The sequence below is a fragment of the Phyllobates terribilis genome, unplaced genomic scaffold (genome assembly GCF_046119375.1).
Source record: "Phyllobates terribilis strain yellow unplaced genomic scaffold, ASM4611937v1 Scaffold_8__6_contigs__length_399053987, whole genome shotgun sequence".
Lineage (NCBI taxonomy): Eukaryota > Metazoa > Chordata > Amphibia > Anura > Dendrobatidae > Phyllobates > Phyllobates terribilis.
In genome coordinates, this window is record NW_027362768.1 from 295,462,705 (window position 1) to 295,487,169 (window position 24,465).

At 46.9% G+C, this 24,465-nt stretch overlaps 1 pseudogene; it reads right to left on the minus strand.

Moving 5' to 3' along the window:
* Positions 1-24,465, minus strand: part of LOC141157753 (eukaryotic translation initiation factor 3 subunit L-like) — a 34,834-nt pseudogene that overhangs the window by 6,837 nt on the left and 3,532 nt on the right.

Below are 24,465 nucleotides of genomic sequence, written 5' to 3' on the forward strand. Positions count from 1 at the left end.
GAGTGTAGCTTCAGGGCTGTGTGGGTGGATGATGGTGGTTGTAGTGCAGGGAGTCCGTAATGAACACAGAGTCCGTGTGATGCAGTCCCAAGATCTTTACTCACAGTTGTTGCAGTCCAGATTACAGGTACCAGAGCTATCTCACCCGTCGTGCTGTGCGTACTCAGTGAGGGGCTCAGTCCACCCCCAGATAGCTCCGGAGTACTTAGCAGGACCCCCTTCTGTGTGTCCTTTCTCTGGCCTTCTCCCTGCACCTCACACCCAGTGACACTTCTATCCGGTATCCTCGGGCCTTGGCGGGCGACTTGTGTTCCGTCCCCTGGGTCCTATGTGGCTACCTTCTTAGTGAGACTGGTGTGGACTTTTGCCTGCAGTACATGAAATGCTGCAGCCTCCGGTTTCTAGTTGAGCCTTGCTGTTTCTCCTCTAGTTGAGGGACCGGTTCCCCTTATCTGGCCTGACCCCTCTACCTCCTGGTAGCAGCGGGAGTACAGGTGGCCTTCTGCACGGCCCGTAGCCCTAGGGTCCCTTCGGTTCCTGGAGCCTTCCTGCTCCCACTCCTCTCTTCTCTCCTTCAGTCCTGGGCTTCCCAGGCTAGGCCCGCCTCCGGAGCAGAGCTCATGCCGAGCCTCTGCTCCTGTCACTTTTCCTCCTCTGACTGGCTTGCTCTTTTTAAGATGGCTTCCTATTTATACTTCCCTGTCATGTGCTCCCCTAAGCTGCTCCCCTAAGCACCCACTACATAGGATCCTCCCACCAGCTAGGGACCTGGGACTGTGCTCTCCCTTAGGAGCAATCTCGCCCTAACCCCACTGCGGGTATGTGTTGGATGCAGGTGTTAGGGTCCCGAGCCATACGCCTTCCTTACCTGAGGGTGAAATACCACACCTCTGGGTGAGATGCAGTAGCTCTGTGGTGACTGCACCCTCAGGGGCGCCACACACCTTTCTGCACAGTTTTGAAATGGTGACGAAGATGTTTAGTGCTGACGACGATGCCATTATCAGCATAACTATTCCGGTGATTTACATGCTGGAGCACACATTAAACAGAATTCAGAGTCAGGTGGTCGGACAAGAGGAGGTGGAGGAAGTAGAGGAGGAGTCGTATGCGGAAGGGATAACATCTCCAAGGTCCAGACGGTTGGCAGCACCAAGGAGGCAGGCATGGGAGGGTGGGGGAGAGGGATTAAACAGGGCGCATGGTAGCAGCCAAACTGTTGAGGAAGGTGCAGGAGCCGAGGAAGAAGTGGAGGATGAACTGGCGATGGGCATGGAAGACTCATCAGATGAGGGAGACCTTGATCACATTTCTGTTGTGCGAGGTTGGGGGGAGAGGGCAGAGGAAAGAAGCATGATTCTTACCTCGCCACCAACACAACAAGGACTTGGTCCTCCTGGATGCGCAAGACACATGAGTGCCTTCTTGCTGCACTACCTGCAACATGACCCTCAGATTGCAGAATTCGAAGTAATCTCGACTACTGGGTTGCCACACTCTTAGATCCCCGGTACAAAAGTAAATTTGCCGAAATAATTCCTGCCATAAAAAGGGATTGACGCATGCAGGAGTATCTGCAGACGCTGTTGCAGAATCTTACATGTGCTTTTCCACAAAACACCAGTGGTGCACGAAGTGAATCTCACAGTTCTAACTTGCCAACCGCGGGACTGTCGAGTCTTCATCACTCAAACCGTAACAGTAACACAGTATCTGCTGGTAACAGCAATTTTGTGAAATCGTTTCACCACTTTTTTAGACCATCCTTTGCAAGGCCACAGGAGACAAGAAGTCTGACACATAGTCAATGCCTAGAGAGGATGGTGCAGGAGTATCTCCAAGTGAACATCGAAGCCATGACTGTGTCACTGGACCCTTGCTCATTTTGGTATTCCAATCTGGAAAAATGGCCGGAGCTCGCCACTCACGCCTTGGAGATCTTGTCATGCCCTGCAGCCAGTGTTCTCTCTGAACGTGTGTTCAGCGCTGCTGATGGTGTGCTGACAGATAAGCGCACGCGGCTGTCCACTGAGAATGTAGACAGACTCACGTTCATAAAGATGAACAAATCATGGATTCGCAAGGACTTTTCTAATCCTGTGTTATCCTTGGGAGGCTAAAAGCTTGAGGATTTGGTAATATCATCTCACCAACCGTTTTAAGCAACTGTGGGGCAATTGATGCCACTTAACCCTAGAACGCATGACCATAAAAATCTACACTTTCATATACCTGGGGCCTTTTAGGCCCGTGTGCAAATAACATTGAATAACTCAAACTCAAATGACAAACAACTATATACATGAAGAATACCTAGAGTTTCAAAATTCTAACTAAAGTAATCTTGCAGAAAATAGAAAACAATTAACAGGGCGGGACTGCGAGGCCCCAGGTATGCGTTCTAGGGTTAAGTGGTGTCTGTGCCACAATTTTGGGAAAAAATGGAAACTCTTTTTGGAGTCCCCTTGCTGTGTCTTACGTGACGTTGGCATCGTCAATTCCAGGTGGGTTGGGTCGCTCCCCCCCCCCCCCTTTAACTGTAAGAAACTACATACACTATGGCTTGTTTGCATTCTGTGCAATTTAAGGGTGTGGCATCCCCTTTGTTGAGCTGATTAGTATATATGTAGCTTACCACGGGCCTAGGTGGTCTGGAGTTGGGACCCGGTCCTATTTGTCTACCCTTTTATATGCATTACTTCAACTTTGATATACAGTAAGGTTTTTAATATAGGCAGTATAGGTACCGTCCCAATTTAGGGTCACCTTGCCGCTGGTGGGACGGCTTGTATACTTTTTTTGATCAAAAATAGTTCACTAAGTACCCTATATTTATTATGCAACTTTGCTTTACATTTATATATAATGATGGTAGGGTATGAGATATATTTTTGTCTTTTGTAGGTTTTGCTTCTTTTTGCTAGTGTGAACATGCTCCTATTTCTTGCATGTCTACCATCTTAGACCTCAGTTCACATTGCTTGGTTTTTTGTCTTGTTTGCATTCTGTGCAATTTAAGGGTGTGGCATCCCCTTTGTTGAGCTGATTAGTATATATGTAGCTTACCACGGGCCTAGGTGGTCTGGAGTTGGGACCCGGTCCTATTTGTCTACCCTTTTATATGCATTACTTCAACTTTGATATACAGTAAGGTTTTTAATATAGGCAGTATAGGTACCGTCCCAATTTAGGGTCACCTTGCCGCTGGTGGGACGGCTTGTATACTTTTTTTGATCAAAAATAGTTCACTAAGTACCCTATATTTATTATGCAACTTTGCTTTACATTTATATATAATGATGGTAGGGTATGAGATATATTTTTGTCTTTTGTAGGTTTTGCTTCTTTTTGCTAGTGTGAACATGCTCCTATTTCTTGCATGTCTACCATCTTAGACCTCAGTTCACATTGCTTGTTTTTTTGTTTTGTTTGCATTCTGTGCAATTTAAGGGTGTGGCAACCCCTTTGTTGAGCTGATTAGTATATATGTAGCTTACCACGGGCCTAGGTGGTCTGGAGTTGGGACCCGGTCCTATTTGTCTACCCTTTTATATGCATTACTTCAACTTTGATATACAGTAAGGTTTTTAATATAGGCAGTATAGGTACCGTCCTAATTTAGGGTCACCTTGCCGCTGGTGGGACGGCTTGTATACTTTTTTTGATCAAAAATAGTTCACTAAGTACCCTATATTTATTATGCAACTTTGCTTTACATTTATATATAATGATGGTAGGGTATGAGATATATTTTTGTCTTTTGTAGGTTTTGCTTCTTTTTGCTAGTGTGAACATGCTCCTATTTCTTGCATGTCTACCATCTTAGACCTCAGTTCACATTGCTTGGTTTTTTGTCTTGTTTGCATTCTGTGCAATTTAAGGGTGTGGCATCCCCTTTGTTGAGCTGATTAGTATATATGTAGCTTACCACGGGCCTAGGTGGTCTGGAGTTGGGACCCGGTCCTATTTGTCTACCCTTTTATATGCATTACTTCAACTTTGATATACAGTAAGGTTTTTAATATAGGCAGTATAGGTACCGTCCCAATTTAGGGTCACCTTGCCGCTGGTGGGACGGCTTGTATACTTTTTTTGATCAAAAATAGTTCACTAAGTACCCTATATTTATTATGCAACTTTGCTTTACATTTATATATAATGATGGTAGGGTATGATATATATTTTTGTCTTTTGTAGATACACTATGGCTTGGGGTAACACAGATGATTGAGTCTGAAGAGCTGTTTACTCAGAGGTCTGATCCAAATCTTCAGTGTCTGCTAGTCAGCGTAGAATTTTTAACTGCATCTAGCCTAGGCAATACTTTGGGCGTAGTAGCCCAGCTGCGAAGCAAGCTGCACCGCCTGTGTATCTAATAAGAATTTTTAAATGCATCTAGCCTAGGCAGACTGTGGGGTCCCCCAACCAAACCCAGACGCTCAGCCCCCCTACCGCCCCCCTTTCCTTGACAATACAATAATGTAACTCTTACAACTGGATGGGTGAGGATCGGTCACAGCTTTATTAACTCTTTATACTCATTCCATTAGAAAGACATTTTATTTCTAAAATAATTCAGCTTGTTGCAGCATGCCCTGGGTCTCCACTCCGGCAACTTGGCCAACAAGTGTAACTCTCCAACATGTCCTTTCTATTTCCAGGCCACGGAGGATCCTGCGTACTCGTATGCAGGACTCTGACCCCCACCCATCACTCTTAACGCTTGTTCCACTCCGTCCTGGAGTCCTGACAGGAATATGTCCAGTCCAATATCCATTAAGTGAACACTGTCGGGCCGTATGAGGCCTGCTTTATCTCCTTCCAGTTGTCGGTGTCGTACCACTACACCGCCTCTGTCTCTTCTAAATTTTGCCATCCGAATATTTATTACCTGCCTTGTCCGTTCGATGGCCGTGATGTCTCGCGCACCTTGCCATACCGCTATCGGCACAATCTCTGACCATACTATAGCTAGTTTTGTGAAAAATTCTCTGAAGCGCTCAGTGTCTAGTTTCATTATTGCCATTAGTTATGCGCTCTTGTGATGACCTAGGTTGTTTCCCCCGGCCTGTATAACTAAGATGACCAGACATCTTGCCTCTCTCCCTACATTGATTACCTCCATTAGTACCTGTGGCCATAGCAGGCCTCTAATACCTCTCCAGTTGAAATATGTGTTATGAAACTCTAATTTCCTCCCGCCTGGGCGGACTTTCGCCCTTTAATCTGCCCAATATATATACGAGTGGCCTATCACCCACACTGTCGGCTTAGCGTCACCTATAAAAGAAACAAACCACGTTAGGATAACAAGTCCGGTCTTATGTATCTTGCCAAACATGTGGATCACCATCTCTCTATCCTCTGAACTTCCGTTTCTGACAGTCCTGCTCTTGCTGCTTCTGTGGCCGCGCCTATGCGGAATGAGTGTGTCCCGTAATCTTTGGGGTGGTTCCCTGCCGATGTTATGCATTTATTAAATATAGCTTGGAACTGGTATCTTGATAATGGCGTCCCATCAATGTGTGATAGGAACAAATTACTTTGTGATCTGATGGTTAGATATGGTTTTACTATTGTTACCCGACTCAGTGTACCGTTTGTGGGTTGTAGAAGTACCCAAGTGCCCCTGCCCGCTGGAACCATTTTCGATTTGTGTATGCGTAGACGTATTACATTATTGCCTATGACTACGTCCTGGTGTAATAAGCCTCCACTGGTGCTAATTTTGGATTGAGGGACTAATTCGCTTATGCATAGCGCCCCGAAGAAGGCGATCACAAATGCAGTAGACAGTAGTGTTGCTTCAAATTGTGAGTGTCATGTTAATGGTGTTAGGGATATGATGTGAGAAATCAGTTTTAGTGACACGGGACGGGACGTCTACACTCCTGACTTGGCTGACCCCTTTTCCACCCTTTTATGGATTGTCTGATGATGAATCTTTGTCACATCTCCCCAATTCAGTAGTTGGAAGTGAAATGCTACTCCCGTCAGACACCGCTGCGCTGACGCCCCTGATATGCCCCTCATCATTAGCTGGTGGAGAAATTCTATGGTGACTTGTGATCTGGCTTGTTCACATTGGTCAACCCGTCTGCCTGCTACTAGTCGTGTCCACTCTTCCCATGCCTTACCGTATGCTTGCCACGTCGACGGGGCAACTGACGCTCTGATTAATGGCATCAACTATTCGCCACTAGATCCCATAGGGAAGGTGGGCAACTGTTGTCCCGATGGGTGGGCATTGTGGAAGAGCTCTGTGAAAATCTGCCAATTGAATTGTTATAAAGCGTTAGCAGCAGCTTTAGACCCCTCAGCATAGTGGCTAGCGCGGACCCATACATTGTGTTTTAGGCACAGGAATGCTAGCCTGGGTAGTAGGCCTAGCACTGGGAGAGACGATGATGCCATCTTATTAATGCAGTGCGCTAAGCTGGTGTTTTTTGTTATGAAGCGTATATTTTTGTAAGCCAGGAGCGCGCCCCATATTTCTATTGCTACCACTATTGGGAAGAAAAATTATTTTCAGGGCTAGATGCAGCGAAAAATTATTATTAATTGAAAAGCTGGTGGAGCTTGGTACAGATGGCCTAATACAATGAGACCCACACACTGCTAGAAGGCCAAATATTTTTTCAGAGTTAGATGCAGAAAAAAATTATATTCAGTTTGCAACCTGATGGAGGTCAGTATAGATGGACTAATAGAACAAGTCCCACACACTGCTAGAAGGCCAAATATTTTTTCAGAGGTAGATGCAGACAAAAAATTATTTTGAATTTGCAACCTGATGGAGGTCAGTATAGATGACTAATAGAACAAGTCCCACACACTGCTAGAAGGCCAAATATTTTTTCAGAGGTAGATGCAGAAAAAAATTATATTCAGTTTGCAACCTGATGGAGGTCTGTATAGATGGATTAATAGAACAAGTCCCACACACAGCTAGAAGCCCAATATTTTTTCAGAGGTAGATACAGAAAAAAATATATTCAGTTTGCAACCTGATGGAGGTCTGTATAGATGGATTAATAGAACAAGTCCCACACACAGCTAGAAGCCCAATATTTTTTCAGAGGTAGATGCAGAAAAAAATATATTCAGTTTGCAACCTGATGGAGGTCTGTATAGATGGATTAATAGAACAAGTCCCACACACAGCTAGAAGCCCAATATTTTTTCAGAGGTAGATGCAGAAAAAAATATATTCAGTTTGCAACCTGATGGAGGTCTGTATAGATGGATTAATAGAACAAGTCCCACACACAGCTAGAAGCCCAATATTTTTTCAGAGGTAGATGCAGAAAAAAATATATTCAGTTTGCAACCTGATGGAGGTCTGTATAGATGGATTAATAGAACAAGTCCCACACACAGCTAGAAGCCCAATATTTTTTCAGAGGTAGATGCAGAAAAAAATATATTCAGTTTGCAACCTGATGGAGGTCTGTATAGATGGATTAATAGAACAAGTCCCACACACAGCTAGAAGCCCAATATTTTTTCAGAGGTAGATGCAGAAAAAAATATATTCAGTTTGCAACCTGATGGAGGTCAGTATAGATGGACTAATACAACAAGTCCCACACACAGCTAGAAGCCCAATATTTTTTCAGAGGTAGATGCAGAAAAAAATATATTCAGTTTGCAACCTGATGGAGGTCTGTATAGATGGATTAATAGAACAAGTCCCACACACAGCTAGAAGCCCAATATTTTTTCAGAGGTAGATGCAGAAAAAAATATATTCAGTTTGCAACCTGATGGAGGTCAGTATAGATGGACTAATACAACAAGTCCCACACACAGCTAGAAGCCCAATATTTTTTCAGAGCTAGATGCAGAAAAAAATTATATTCAATTTGCAACCTGATGGAGGTCAGTATAGATGGACTAATAGAATGATGCTATGCCCAAAAGATTTTACTTCACTAGGTGCAGTAAAAAAATTGGTATTCTATACACAGGTGGTATATCTTGCAACACAGATAGGCTACTCCACTGACTAACACACTCTGCAATAGGCCAAAAAGGATTAGCTTTGCTAGATTCAGCCAAATGCTGTGAAAAAAACTTGCACAGCACTGGCACAGTCCTGCCTGGCAAAAACTGATAGGAACTGATGTAACCTAGTCCTGAAAAGGACTCCAATTACAATTAGTCTTTACTCCCACAATCTATCTATTTAAGAGCACAGACCTGCCTGATAAAAGTCGTAGGAAATGCTGTAACCTAGTCCTTAAAAGGACTGCAATCACAACTATTCCCTACTCCCAAGCTATCTGTAGATTTGTGCGAAAATTGGCTTGAAATTAACAAGGTATAGCGCACACAGCAACAGCGGTGCCGTCTAACACGCAGCTGCAGCAGTGAGAAAATGGTGGCGATGGGGAAAATGGCTTGGTCTTATAGGGCAAGGACATGTGACATACACTGCCAATGACACATGCCCTTGCTTGTGTGAAAAAAAGCACTTCGCTCCGTGTGTGCGCTGCTGATAGGCTGACAGATTGCACCTCCCCACTGTAAATGCGGGAAAGAGAAAAAAAAATGGAGATCTTCATTGTTCCTGCAGAGATCCATCCCCTGCCCCTCCCCCCACCCCGCTGTACACTCAAACTGCGTATTAACATTAATTTTCATCATTACTGAGAAAAAATCCAGTTATGATTTTGGTGCACGAACAGTTATCAAACATAACCTCGAACAGCCGAATTTTTCTCAAATTGTTCGTGTTCGCCATACGGCTCGAACACCGCCCAAAACAGCTCGAATTTGAGATTGGCGAACAGTTCGAGTAGAACAACTGTTGGTGCAATAGTAAGAAAATGGAAGAAATACAAAATGACTGTCAATCGACATTGATCTGGGGCACCATGCAAAATCTCACCTCGTGGGGTATCCTTGATCATGAGGAAGATGAGAGATCAGCCTAAAACTACACGGGGGGGAAGTTGTTAATTATCTCAAGGCAGCTGGGACCACAGTCACCAAGAAACCCATTGGTAACACATTACGCCTTAAAGGTTTAAAATCCTGCAGTGCCCACAAGGTCCCCCCTGCTCAAGAAGGCACATGTGCAGGCCCGTCTGAAGTTTGCCAATGAACACCTGGATGATTCTGTGAGTTATTGGGAGAAGGTGCTGTGGTCAGATGAGACCAAAATTTAACTTTTTGGCATTAACTCAACTCGCCGTGTTTGGAGGAAGAGAAATGCTGCCTATGACCCAAAGAATATCGTCCCCACTGTCAATCATGGAGGTGGAAACATTATGTTTTGGGGGTGTTTCTCTGCTAAGGGCACAGGACTACTTCACTGCATCAATGGGAGAATGGATGGATAACCCTTCTAATGGCTGCCAAGAACTTTTGGGACATCTGGATAAGAGAACTACTGCAGGTCTTGCTCGAACTTAGATTTCTGTTATCTGTACTCTCAACCATGTAATAATTTCTTACTACTGTTCAGTTGTTCTGGAAATATAGTGTATGTCTGATCTTCTGCTTGCAGAGTATGTACTTCCGAGTGCCGGAGTGTCGGGTGACCACGTACTATTATGTTGGCTTTGCCTACCTTATGATGCGAAGATATCAGGATGCCATTCGTGTGTTCGCTAACATCTTGCTATATATCCAGAGAACCAAGAGTATGTTCCAGAGAACCACATACAAGTATGAAATGGTAAGCCCCTTATGTGTTCTGCCATCTCTTATATTTTTATTATCAAATTATAAATGATCGCTGGATTTACAAACCTTGTATTCCTTCTGCACAGATTAACAAGCAGAATGAGCAGATGTATGCACTGCTGGCCATCGCCCTCACCATGTACCCCATGCGCATTGATGAGAGTATTCACACTCAGCTGAGAGAGAAATATGGAGACAAAATGTTACGTATGCAGAAAGGGTAAGGAAGTCTTAAGCTGCATGACTGTGTTTTTTATGGTGGGCGTCTGTTCTCCTTAAATCTATTGGAGTCTCTGTATTATTGATTCTGATTCCAAATAGCTAAAAAATATATATATATTTTCCTCTTTTTTGCATTGCAATTTGGAAATATTTGCTCAATTATTTTTTGGGGTTGCAGAATATTACGCATCTGCAAAAAGCCCTCTATATGGACAGGTACAGCAGGGCCTCAGTTTTCTAACCATAAATATGGCATATCACTAGGGCTCCCATCTAAAGCTAGAATAAAAAGGTCATGGGCAATTTGGCATTTTCTCTCTTATAGCTCCTAGATAAGCATGGAATAGGGCAGAGAAAAAATACATGGTGGTTGCTGGGCTTGACCTAGGTTTTGCATTAGTGTAAATGAAGGTAGGTTTATTCCGCCACCCCCCTAGTGACGTGGTACTGGGATAAGCGCTTGACATGTATAAATGGGAACATTTTCCATTTAAATGTCCAGGCTGGATTATTGGTGCTTCATAACCCATGCCACAAGCAAAGGAAAATAAACGGCCTTTCAGTGCAGGCAAAACAAAGTAAACTGTTCCAAGACAGTCACTTTAGAGACAGTCCAGGACACACAGGCTGGATAGCATCCAGTATACCGGCTCAGACTGGAGACATCACACAGGAGGTCTTCTCAGTTCCAGACACAGACCACTTGTCAAACAGACTCTATTTTATTATGTGAAGCACACCCAGAGGTGGGGTATGTGGGCAGCCAGACCCACCCGTCTCTCAGGCTGCCCGTAAAACCTGCCCCAGATGCACCCAACAAGCCTCTTAGTACTATGTGTCCGTTAGCCACCTTGCAGTATTAATGTGGAGTTACAAGGAAAAGGCAGGCTGGTCGGCACTCCATATGGTTCTTCCTCTGGTCAAGGAAATGCATATCAAACCAAGTAGGATCCCGGCACTCACATGTGAAATAATTAGCCATTTATTGTTGTCTCAACATACAAGTCATTAGCCCCTTCTGGGCTTTTTTCAATTGAGAAAAAAAATTAGCCGTTTATTGTTAAGACTAATTATTTCACATGTAAGTGCCGGGATCCTACTTGGTTTGATTTAATATGGATTTGTTCCTACTTTGCAGCTATAACGGCTCCACTCTTCTGGGAAGGCTTACTGCAATATTTAGCCGGTATTTCTGTGTGAATTTTTGCTCATTCATCCAGAAAAGCATTTGTAAGATCAGATACTTATGCTGGCGAGAGGGCCTGAATCTCAATCTCCTTTCTACATCATCCCAGAGGTGTTCTATGTATTTGAGGTCGGGGCTCTGTGCCGTCCAGTTAATTTATTTCACACCAAACTCTCCCAACCATGCTTTTATGGACATTGCTTTCTGCACTGGGCACAGTCATTAGGAACAGAAAAGGGCCAACCCCCCCAAACTGTTAACACAAGGAGCTACAATCAAACAAAATGCTGTGGTATGCTGAAGTATTATTATTTCTCTTCACTGGAATTAAGGGCCCAAGGCCGACCCCTGAAAAACAACTTTATAACGTTATCCCTCTTTTACCAATGTTACAGCTGAATCAGTGTAGTCAGTCAGGTAACGTTTTCCTGGCCACTCACCACCGCAGCGTTCTCTGCTCAACCAGAGCGTTTGCTGTGACCTGTGTCCTTATACACACAGCAATCTAACTGATGACTAGAGATGAGCGTTGTTCTACTCGAACTGTTCGCCAATCTCAAATGCGAGCTGTTTTGGGCGGTGTTCGAGCCGTTCGGCGAACACGAACAATTTGAGAAAAATTCGGCTGTTCGAGGTTATGTTCGATAACTGTTCGTGCACCAAAATCATAACTGGATTTTTTCTCAGTAATGATGAAAATTAATGTTAATACGCAGTTTGAGTGTACAGCGGGGTGGGGGGAGGGGCAGGGGATGGATCTCTGCAGGAACAATGAAGATCTCCATTTTTTTTTTCTCTTTCCCGCATTTGCAGTGGGGAGGTGCAATCTGTCAGCCTATCAGCAGCGCACACACGGAGCGAAGTGCTTTTTTTCACACAAGCAAGGGCATGTGTCATTGGCAGTGTATGTCACATGTCCTTGCCCTATAAGACCAAGCCATTTTCCCCATCGCCACCATTTTCTCACTGCTGCAGCTGCGTGTTAGACGGCACCGCTGTTGCTGTGTGCGCTATACCTTGTTAATTTCAAGCCAATTTTCGCACAAATCTACAGATAGCTTGGGAGTAGGGAATAGTTGTGATTGCAGTCCTTTTAAGGACTAGGTTACAGCATTTCCTACGACTTTTATCAGGCAGGTCTGTGCTCTTAAATAGATAGATTGTGGGAGTAAAGACTAATTGTAATTGGAGTCCTTTTCAGGACTAGGTTACATCAGTTCCTATCAGTTTTTGCCAGGCAGGTCTGTGCCAGTGCTGTGCAAGTTTTTTTCACAGCATTTGGCTGAATCTAGCAAAGCTAATCCTTTTTGGCCTATTGCAGAGTGTGTTAGTCAGTGGAGTAGCCTATCTGTGTTGCAAGATATACCACCTGTGTATAGAATACCAATTTTTTTACTGCACCTAGTGAAGTAAAATCTTTTGGGCATAGCATCATTCTATTAGTCCATCTATACTGACCTCCATCAGGTTGCAAACTGAATATATTTTTTTCTGCATCTACCTCTGAAAAAATATTGGGCTTCTAGCTGTGTGTGGGACTTGTTCTATTAATCCATCTATACAGACCTCCATCAGGTTGCAAATTGAATATATTTTTTTCTGCATCTACCTCTGAAAAAATATTGGGCTTCTAGCTGTGTGTGGGACTTGTTCTATTAATCCATCTATACAGACCTCCATCAGGTTGCAAACTGAATATATTTTTTTCTGCATCTACCTCTGAAAAAATATTGGGCTTCTAGCTGTGTGTGGGACTTGTTGTATTAGTCCATCTATACTGACCTCCATCAGGTTGCAAACTGAATATATTTTTTTCTGCATCTACCTCTGAAAAAATATTGGGCTTCTAGCTGTGTGGGACTTGTTGTATTAGTCCATCTATACTGACCTCCATCAGGTTGCAAACTGAATATATTTTTTTCTGCATCTACCTCTGAAAAAATATTGGGCTTCTAGCTGTGTGGGACTTGTTGTATTAGTCCATCTATACTGACCTCCATCAGGTTGCAAACTGAATATATTTTTTTCTGCATCTACCTCTGAAAAAATATTGGGCTTCTAGCTGTGTGTGGGACTTGTTCTATTAATCCATCTATACAGACGTCCATCAGGTTGCAAACTGAATATATTTTTTTCTGCATCTACCTCTGAAAAAATATTGGGCTTCTAGCTGTGTGTGGGACTTGTTCTATTAATCCATCTATACAGACCTCCATCAGGTTGCAAACTGAATATATTTTTTTCTGCATCTACCTCTGAAAAAATATTGGGCTTCTAGCTGTGTGTGGGACTTGTTCTATTAATCCATCTATACAGACCTCCATCAGGTTGCAAACTGAATATATTTTTTTCTGCATCTACCTCTGAAAAAATATTGGACTTCTAGCTGTGTGTGGGACTTGTTCTATTAATCCATCTATACAGACTTCCATCAGGTTGCAAACTGAATATATTTTTTTCTGCATCTACCTCTGAAAAAATATTGGGCTTCTAGCTGTGTGTGGGACTTGTTGTATTAGTCCATCTATACTGACCTCCATCAGGTTGCAAACTGAATATATTTTTTTCTGCATCTACCTCTGAAAAAATATTGGGCTTCTAGCTGTGTGTGGGACTTGTTCTATTAATCCATCTATACCAGGGGTGGGCAATTAATTTTCCCGAGGGGCCACATGAGAGACCGTGCCTGTTGGGGAGGGCCGAACCAATAGGCTGAAATGAATTCTGCTCAATTTTAATATTAACATGAGCATGAGCCCCACACAGCCTCCCCATGTCCAGCATGAGCCCCACACAGCCCCCCCATGTCCAGCATGAGCCCCACACAGCCCCCCATGTCCAGCATGAGCCCCACACAGCCCCCAAGTCCAGCATGAGCCCCACACAGCCCCCCCATGTCCAGCATGAGCCCCACACAGCCCCCCCCATGTCCAGTATGAGCCACACACAGTCCTCCCGTGTCCAGCATGAGCACCACACAGCTCTCCTGTGTCCACCATGAGCTCCACACAGCCCCCCATGTCCAGCATGAGCCCCACACAGCCCTCCGGTGTCCAGCATGAGCCATACACAGCCCCCCATGTCTAGCATCAGCCCCACACAGCCTCCCATGTCCAGCATGAGCCCCACACAGCCCTCCCATGTCCAGTATGTGCCCCACAGAGTCCTCCCGTGTCCAGCATGAGCACCACACAGCTCTCCTATGTCCACCATGAGCCCCACACAGCCCCCTATGTCCAGCATGAGCCCCACACAGCCCTCCCGTGTCCAGCATGAGCCATACACAGCCCCCCATGTCCAGCATGAGCCCCACACAGCCCTCCCAAGTCCAGCATGTGCACCACCCACCCCCCCATGTCCAGTATGAGAGCTCGAGAGCCTCCTCATGTCCAGCATGACAGCCCTTCCAAGTGTCCAGCATGACAGCCCTTCCAAGTGTCCAGCATGACAGCCCCCCAGTGTCCAGCATTAAAGCCCCCCATGTCCAGCATGAGAGCCCCCCCTGTGTCCAGCCTGACAGCCCTCCCTAGTGTCCAGCATGAGAGCCCCCCCTGTGTCCAGCATGAGAGCCCCTCTGTGTCCAGCATGACAACCCTCCCTAGTGTCCAGCATGAGAGCCCCCCTATGTCCAGCATGAGAGCCCCCATGTGTCCAGCATGACAGCCCTCCCTAGTGTCCAGCATGAGAGCCCCCCCTGTGTCCAGCATGAGAGCCCCCCTGCGTCCAGCATGAGAGCCCCCCCTGTGTCCAGCATGAGAGCCCCCCCTGTGTCCAGCATGACAGCCCTCCCTGTGTCCAGCATGAGACCCCCCTGTGTCCAGCATGAGACCCCCCTGTGTCCAGCATGAGAGCCCCCCCTGTGTCCAGCATGAGAGCCCCCTGTGTCCAGCATGAGAGCCCCCCCTGTGTCCAGCATGAGACCCCCCTGTGTCCAGCATGACAGCCCTCCCTGTGTACAGCATGAGAGCCCCCCACTATGTCCAGCATGAGAGCCCCACTATGTACAGCATGAGAGCCCCCCTTGTGTCCAGCATTAAAGCATCTCTTGTGTCCAGCATTAAAGCCCCCCTGTGTCCAGCATCAAAGCAAAGCCGTCCCTGTGTCCAGCATTAAAGCCCCCCCTGTGTCCAGCATATACTTACTTCACTCCCCGTTTCCCTACGCTCCTGTCTCTGATGCACTGACTCTCCACAGTGTGCAGGCTGATGCCATTGTGTCAGCTATTTCTAACGCTGATTGGTGGAAGAGGGAAGTGGCGGCCCCTCCTCCACCAATGCATTCACCGCGGATTGAGACCACGGATTGAGACAGCGGTGACGGTGTGCAGGCGGGCAGTGACGGCGAGCGGTGACGGCGTGCGGTGCAGTGCGGCCCGTGGGCCACTGTTATCAGCCCTTCGGCTGTCTCGGTCCGCGGGCCGGACTGGAACAGCCAGAGGGCCAGATGTGGCCCGCGGGCCGCACGTTGCCCAGATCTGATCTATACAGACCTCCATCAGGTTGCAAATTGAATATAATTTTTTTCTGCATCTAACCCAGCCAATAGTTTTGGCCTAATACCACAGTTTGGCCACTCAGCTCTGCTCGGTTCCCATCCATTGTTTTTTTGTGCAAACAACTCCAGAGTTGTGAATTAGTTAACCACCAAAATGAGTGGAAAAAGGCCTGCTGCTGGTGGAAAGGGGAATAGGCGTGTTGGGAAGGAGAAAAAAGGTTGTGTCCGTGGGGTAGGTGTTAAAGCAACAGTAACATCTGCAGAAGAAAGACCATCTTCCAGCCAAACTAAAATGTCTACTTCTTTTAGCGGACAATGTGATAAGATCCCTTTCTTACGGCCACGCCAATCGCTACAAATTCCAGATGAGGCACAAAAACAGCAGGTGCTTCAACGGATATCAAGTGCTCCTTTAAGTGGGCTCTCCTCCACATCAACTTCAACATCACAAATACTCCAGTCCTCAAAGGTGTCACCCCAATCGCACTTGCTTCCTCACAGCTCCCAAATCTCCAGCTGCCCGTCTGAGTATGAGGTAGAACAGATGGTTGAGTCTGCAGAGCTGTTTACTCATACTATAGCCTGGGAATCAGAGGTCGACTGCAGCGCTTCTGTGAATCCAGACGAGGAAATGATCTGCACTGATGCCCAGAATCTTTGAGTCGGATCCAGGACCAGACGCAGAAGGTTCTGACCATAATGTAGACCCTCATTCCCAAACTGTAACTCCTGTTGGTGGAGACAATGAGGAAGACGATGATAAGACTCAAATACCTGATTGGAGCGACAACTTTAGTTTTTTGTCAGGGCAGGAACAGGTTGGCTCTGAGGACGACGGGTGTGATAACGCACAGGGTGATGATGATGAGGTTGGAGATCCCACTTACTGTCAACCCACAGTCAGCCAAGAGATGAGGTCAGCAGAGGAGGTGGAGGAAGATGCTAGTGACGACGAGGTCAGGTTGCGCCTTCCTGGACAGAGACGTAGTACTGGAAGCACGTCAACAACTGCATCCTCAAACACAACTCTGCCTCTCACCACAAGTCGTGGTGGCTCTTCAGGTCGCATGGGTGCTAAGCCTTGCATAGCCTGGGCATTTTTTCAGATCGATAAAGATGACCCAACTCGTGTTATCTGTAACATTTGTCAGCAAAAGCTAAGTAGAGGCCAAAAAATACATAGTTTGAGTACTTCATGCATGAACCGGCACATGGACATGAAGCATAAGTTGCAGTGGGAAGCTCAGTGTGCTACAATGCGGCCTAGCCGGCCGGGCCAACCACCGTCTGCCATATCTTGTGCATCCGCGGCCTCTTCATCCTCTGTGACTGGGGGGACAGCAGTCACACCTGTTTTGGGGCGCAGACCTGCCACCTATTTACCCGCAACAGCCAGCGTGATTGGCAGGTCATCATTTTCTTTGGAGGTGGTAACACCAGCTGGTGTTGAGCGCTGTCCGACATCGATAGCACCACCTTTGGATCAAGGCAACCTAACATGTCCGCCTGCATCTTCCTCACAGACCGGCAGTTTGCCGGGGACACCCTTATCAACCCCGTCTAAGCACAATAGCCAGCCCTCGGTCCCTCAGATGTGGACAAGTAAAAGACCATTTCCTCCTAGCCATGAGAAAGCTAAGTGGTTGAATTTCACCATCTGCAAGTTCTTGGCTACAGAAATGCTGCCTTTCCGCCTGGTGGACACAGAGGATTTTCGAGACCTTATGTCCGTCGCAGTGCCCCAGTACCAGATGCCCAGTCGGCACTACTTCTCAAAGAAAGGTGTGCCTGCGCTCCACCAGCATGTCGCACACAACATCACCGCTTCTTTGAGAAACTCTGTGTGTGACAGGGTGCATTTCACCACAGACACTTGGATGAGTAGGCATGGACAGGGGCGTTACATGTCGCTGACTGGGCACTGGGTAACTATGGTGACAGCAGGACAAGGGGCTGCTGTCCAAGTCTTGCCGTCCCCACGAGTTGTGCGTCAATCCTCTTTATGTCAAAGTTCCTCCACTGCTTCTGCCTCCTCAACCTCCTCTCGGTCTTCCACCTGCACCCAAAGCCTGTCTGGTCATGCCACAAGCTTTCTAACTGTGCAGAAGGGATCCTGCACACCTCCTTACTATGCTGGCAGTAGGGCTCAACGTCATCAGGCGGTTTTTACATTGAAATGTCTGGGAAATGTGAGTCACACAGCTGAGGAGTTGTGGTCAGCTCTGGAGAACCAATTTCATGAATGGTTGTCTCCACTGGACCTGAAACCAGGGAAGGCCGTGTGCGACAATGCTGCAAACCTGGGTGCGGCCCTTCGCCGGGGCAATGTCACACACGTGCCTTGTATGGCTCACGTGTTGAACCTGGTTGTCCAGCAATTTTTAGCCCACTATCCCAGACTAGATGGCCTTCTGCAGAGGGCACGGTCGCTGTGTGCTCACTTTCGCCGTTCGCATCCCGCAGCTCAGCGACTTACATCTCTACAGAAGTCGTTGGGCCTGCCACTTCACCGGCTAAAATGCGATGTGCCTACCCGGTGGAATTCAACTCTGCACATGTTGCAGCGACTGTGGCAGCACCGACAAGCCCTGGTGCAATACGTTCTGACGTATAGCCTGGGCCAACGCGATCCAGAGGTGGGGCAAATCACGCTGGAGGAGTGGTCTCAGATCAGGGACCTATGCACCCTTCTGCACAGTTTTGAAATGGCGACGAAGATGTTTAGTGCTGACGATGCCATTATCAGCATGACTATTCCGGTGATTTACATGCTGGAGCACATGTTAAACAGAATTCGGAGTCAGGTGGTGGCACAAGAGGAGGTGGAGGAAGTAGAGGAGGAGGAGTTGTATGCGGAAGGGCTAACATCTGCAAGGTCCAGACGGTCGGCAGCACCAAGGCGGCAGGCATGTGAGGGTGGGGGAGATGGTTTTACCAGGGCGCATGGTAGCAGCCAAACTAGTGAGGAAGGTGCAGGAGCCCAGGAAGAAGTGGAGGACGAACTGATGGAAGACTCATCAGATGAGGGAGACCTTGATCACATTTCTGTTGTGCGAGGTTGGGGGGAGAGGACAGAGGAAGGAAGCATGATTGTTACCTCGCCACCAACACAACAGGGACTTGGTGCTCCTGGATGCGCAACACACATGAGTGCCTTCTTGCTGCACTACCTGCAACATGACCCTCGAATTGTGAGAATTAGAAATAATCCTGACTACTGGGTTGCCACACTGTTAGATCCCCGGTACAAAAGTAAATTTGCAGAAATTATTCCTGCCATAGAAAGGGATGCACGCATGCAGGAGTATCAGCAGAGACTGTTGCAGAATCTTACATGTGCTTTTCCACAAAATACCAGTGGTGCACGTAGTGAATCTCACAGTTCCAACTTGCCAACCGTGGGACCGTCAAGTGTTCAGCACTCAAACCGTAACAGAACCACAGTATCTGCTGGTAACATCAATTTTGCAGAATCATTTCACCACTTTTTTAGCCCATCCTTTGCAAGGCCACAGGAGACAAGAAGTCTGACACATAGTCAACGCCTAGAGACGATGGTACAGGAGTATCTCCAAGTAAACATTGAAGCCACGACTGTGTCACTGGACCCTTGCTCTTTTTGGGCTTCCAATCTGGATAAATGGCCGGAGCTAGCCACTTACGCCTTGGAGATCTTGTCATGCCCCGCAGCCAGCGTTCTGTCTGAACGTGTGTTCAGCGCTGCTGGTGGTGTGCTGACAGATAAGCGCACGCGGCTCTCCACTGATAATGTAGACAGACTCACGTTCATAAAGATGAACAAATCATGGATCCGAAACGACTTTTCTACCCCTGTGTCATCCTGGGGAGAGTAAAAGCTTGATGATTGGTTAAAATCACCCTACCAACCGTTTTAAGCTTTCAAATTACTAATCATGTTTATCTGTATCTTGGCTGGAAAATAATTTGGGCTTTGTAGCAGTGTGCAGCACTGATTCTATTAGGCCATCTATAATAAGCTCCACCAGATTTAAAATTACTAATCATGTTTATCTGTATCTTGACTGGAAAATAATTTGGGCTTTGTAGCAGTGTGCAGCACTGATCCTATTAGGCCATCTATACTAAAGCTTCACCAGATTTAAAATTAATAATAATTTTTAGCTGCATCTAGCCCAGAAAATAATTTTGGGGCTCCGAGATGCGCAAGACACATAAGTGCCTTCTTGCTGCACTACCTGCAGCATGACCCTCATATTGTCAGAATTCGAAGTAATCATGACTACTGGGTTGCCACACTCTTAGATCCCCCAAACTTTTCGATCAACCTTTTCATTTTAATAAAGACCAAAAAAATGGTCATTTTTGAAATTATAAGCATTAGCAGGTTGTTAGAAACTGAAATCAAACAGTTTTCAACTCAAAACTTTATTCTAGGTGATGTTACATTTTCACATAGGACCCCTTGTTCGAAAGGAGCTTCTGAACTCTCTCGTCCATTGAATTTGTCAGGTTTTGGATGGTTTCTGCTTCAATTGTTTTGCATGAGGACAGAATACCCTCCCAGAGCTGTTGCTTAGATGTGAACTGCCTCCCGCCATCATAGACACTCCTTTTAATGATGCTCCAAAGGTTCTGAATGGGGTAGAGGTCAGGGTAGCATGGGGGTCACACCATAAGTTTGTCCCCTTTTATGCCCATATCAGCCAGAGATGCAGATGTTTTATGTGCAGCATGAGATGGTGCATTATCATGCAGAAAAATGATCTTGCTGTGAAATACACGGTTCTTCTTCTTGAACCATGGCAGGAAGTGCTGTTTGAGAAAATCCACATACATTATGGAGTTCATCTTTAGCGCCTTCAGGGATCCTAAAGGGGCCGACAATCTCTCTCCCCATGATTCCAGCCCAAAACATTACTCCACCTCCTCCTTGTTGGCGCTGTAGCCGTGTTTGCGTGGGGTGTCCATCAACCAGCCATCCTCCACTCCATCCATCTGGACCATCGAGCGCTGCACGGCACTCATCCGTGAACAAAACAGTTTTGAAATCAGTCTTCATGTAATGTTTGGCCCACTGGAGCCGTTTCTGCTTGTGTGAAGTGGATAGAGGAGGTCGACAGGATGGCGTATGCACAGCTGCAAACCTCTGAAGGACCCTGCATCTTGTTGTTCGGGGGACGTTGGAGGCACAAGCAGCTTCAAAAACTTGTCTGCTGCTATGACAAGGCTTTTTTGCCGCTGCTCTTTCAACCTGACGTAATTGCCTGTAGGAAAGAGTCCTCAATTTGCCCTTATCAGCACGCACACGTGTGTACTGTGAATCAGCTACATACTTCTTGATTGCCAAGACACTTCATCCTGATCATCGCACAATGTTGATTGTAGTCATGCCTTGACCTAAACACTCCACAATTTGTTGCTTCTCAGCAGCCGACACATCCTTTTTCTTTCCCATTTTGGCAGAAAATGTAGGCTGCTTAATAATGTGAGACACCCTTCTTAAGTAGTCTTGCCTTTCATTGGACACACCTGCCAAACTAATTAGCACAGGTGTCTGCAATTGCTTACAGTGATATAAAGAGCCCTGACACACATCACCATCAATGAGTTTAACTGACAAACAAACAAATTCTTCCCTTATCACTCCTAAACACTTTTTGCATAATAATTTGGAACACAGTGTACATGTGCTTTTCCACAAAACACCAGTGGTTCACGTAGTGAATCTTACAGTTCTAACTTGCCAACCGTGGTCTATATGGAGTTGTTCAATAAAGGGCCCAAAATTAAGATAACATAGATGGGAGAGGTCTCTATGAATAGGAATTCCTAAGTATTTGATACCCTGTGAGGGCCAGGCAAAGGGAAAGTTGGACTGGATGGAATCCTATATGGATTTGGGGAGGGAGACATCGAGGGCCTCAGACTTCGCTGCATTGATTTTAAAATTTGACCATGTAACAAAGTGATCTATTTCAGCCATAACAGCATGGATGGATATATGTGATTGAGTGATATATACTAGGACATCATCAGCAAATAGAGAGCACTTGTACTCGGTGCCTCCCACCTCAATCCACCTAATATTGGGGTTATGGCGAATTGATGAGAGCAGGTGCTCCGTCACTAGGATGTATAAGAGAGGGGACAGAGAACATCCCTGCCTTGTCCCATTGGTGATTGTGAAAGGTGATGAAAATGTTCTGACGCGCCCCCTGGGCCTTGGGACACCCGGAGCCAGACCCTTTTTGGTGGATGCTGGTGGTTGTAGTCTCCGTGGCGGCAACCCGGTTCCGTGGCTCAGGGCGGTCAAACCAGTGGCGGAACTATTTATGTGGTTTTGATGTTTAAATGTCCGACTATGCCACCCGTGGATTGCGGTCAGAGTGAACCGCCGCTCCAGGGCAGACCGCTGAGGCTGGTGTTGTGGGTGCAGCAGAGCGTAGCATAACTCCCCACGGGAGGAGTATAGCCTCAGGGCAGTGTATGCGGAGGATGGGGGTGATGGTGCAGGGCAGCAGCAGTAATGACACGGAGTCAGTGATGCAGTCCAGGGCCTTTACTCACAGTTCTTATTATCCAGACCACGTCTGCAGGTAACGGCTGCCCACGTCGTACTGTGCTCACCAGGTGAGGGGCTCAGACAACTCCCAGATAACTTTGGAGTGCTTCACAGGACCCCCTTTGTGTGTCCTTTGTCTGGCCTTTCTTACCAACCCTTCTGTCCGGCTGCCTCGGGCCTCCTCTTGGTAAACTTGGCGCCAGTTTCCCTGACCCTATGTGGTGCCTTCCTAGCGGGTGTAGCGAGGGGCTGCGCCACATAAAATGTCACAGCCTCCTGTTTCTAGCTGAGGGTCGTTTCCTGCCTCCACTAGTTTCGGGGACCAGTCTCCCCCTTTGGCCTGACCCCTCCACGCAGGTGGATTCGGGCGTGCGGTGGCGACTCGCCCGTCCGCACCCCTGAGATCCCTTCGTTCCTCGTTCCTGGAGCCTTCTCCGCTCCTCTTCCTTCCTTCTCCCTCTTCCAGGCCTGGGCCTCTGTTACTAGGCCCGCCTCCGGAGCAGAGCTCATGCAGAGCCCCTGCTCCCTGCCACTTCTGCTCAGACTTCTCTGCACTGAACTAAGATGGTGCCCACCTTTTATACTCCCTTCTCAATGCACCCAGGAACTGCTTCCTCCCTGCTCCTGCACTACAGGGTTCCCCTTCCTCAGTGTTCCCTCCCCCCACTCCAGCCAGGGACAGGGACTGTCGTGCCCATCTCAGGGGCATATTGGTCGCCCTGCCCCACGGCAATGTGGTGTAATGCATGCAGGTGTCGGGTCCTGATCCACACTACATCCTTACCTGAGAGTGAGATATCACACCTCTGGGTGAGGTGCAATACCTCTGTAGCAACCGAGCCCTCAGGGTGCTACAGTTCCATTTATCTTCAGCCTAGGTGATGTATTGCGATACAGGGCCGTGATTTTGGCTATAAAAGGGTCCACTAGACCCCTACCCCAAGCTTTTTAAGAGAATCATATATGGCGTGCCAGGAGACTCTATGGAATGCTTTCTCAGCATCCAACGAGAGTATCTAATTACAAATTTTTAACTGCATCTAGCCCAGGAAATACTTTGTGCCTAGTAGCAGGGTCTGCTAGTCAGCGGATTATCCCGGCTGTTAAGCAAGCTACACCACCTGTAGTTTGGACACTTCATTTTTTCAAAGGAAATGCTTCGGGACCACGGGATACTCAGTGAAGAGCATCAGGAGGCACCCCAAGGCATAGGGGCTCGGACTGGCAGTAGGATGCCTTGCGGTGGACAGCCGAGCTCGATCCTTATAAAAGCTTTTTAACTGCAGCAGCTTTAGTGGACGCTACTGGAGCTGGAATTACGCGGCTGCTGGCATGAGACTTGCCCTCCAATAGATCCTTGTAAATGGATTTAAAGTGTATTTATTCAAATTAGAGAGACAATTTAAATTAAAAAGCTTAGAGCTGCCTCCACCACAGGGGGGCTCGCTCGACCCACCAGCGGACAGGCACCAGTATTGGGAGAGGGGGGCTGGCCGTCAGGGTTCACCGCGGCTCTGGCACAAACCCGGCGACACGGAGGTGGCACGGGCAGGAGCGTACTGAACGTGTCGGCTTCTCACTTTTTGGATTTTAGAAGGGCATGACATGCCTATATCTGTGTCTCCCCCTCCTTTTACTCCTCCACCTCTTTTCTTTTCGCATGACTATATGTACTTGTCACTTTTCCATGTGTTAGTTGTGTCTTCTGAGCAGTTTGTCAGCTTTTGGACACCTTTGAAGGTGTTTTCTATGTGTTTCTATGTGTTTTTGTTTGCCTGCCATTGGTTTTAACGGTGTTCGAAGGTGTTCGACGAACAGTTCGGCGAACACACGGGTGTTCGACGAACCGAACCGAACTCGAACTCTACGGGGGTGGCTCAACACTAGTAACTATGTACTACAGCAGACGGAATCGTGGAGTCGGTGTCATGGAAATTGAGGAGTCGGAGCTTTGGCTTACCAACTCCACAGCCCTGCTTCTAATTACTAAATATTTGTAGAGATCTAGCAGACACTGCACAGAAAGAATTAAACGTTTCCCAGAATAAATAGGCAGGTACCTCACTGAAATTAATTATCCAGACTTGGAGTGCAACTGTGCAGTCACTCCGTGACTGCAGATTTGTGAATCTGCAGAGTGCGCGCTGGATTCTGGTGCACGAAGCGAGCGGGCTCGTGAATGCAATTTGCATAATGTGGTCACGTACCGACTAGATGTGTGTGGCCTGGCTTAATTCAAGTCAATTAAGGGAGGCCGGACATGTCTAGTTGGAATGTGGCTGGAAATATGCAAATTGCATACTTGCATTCACAAGCCCGCTGTAGA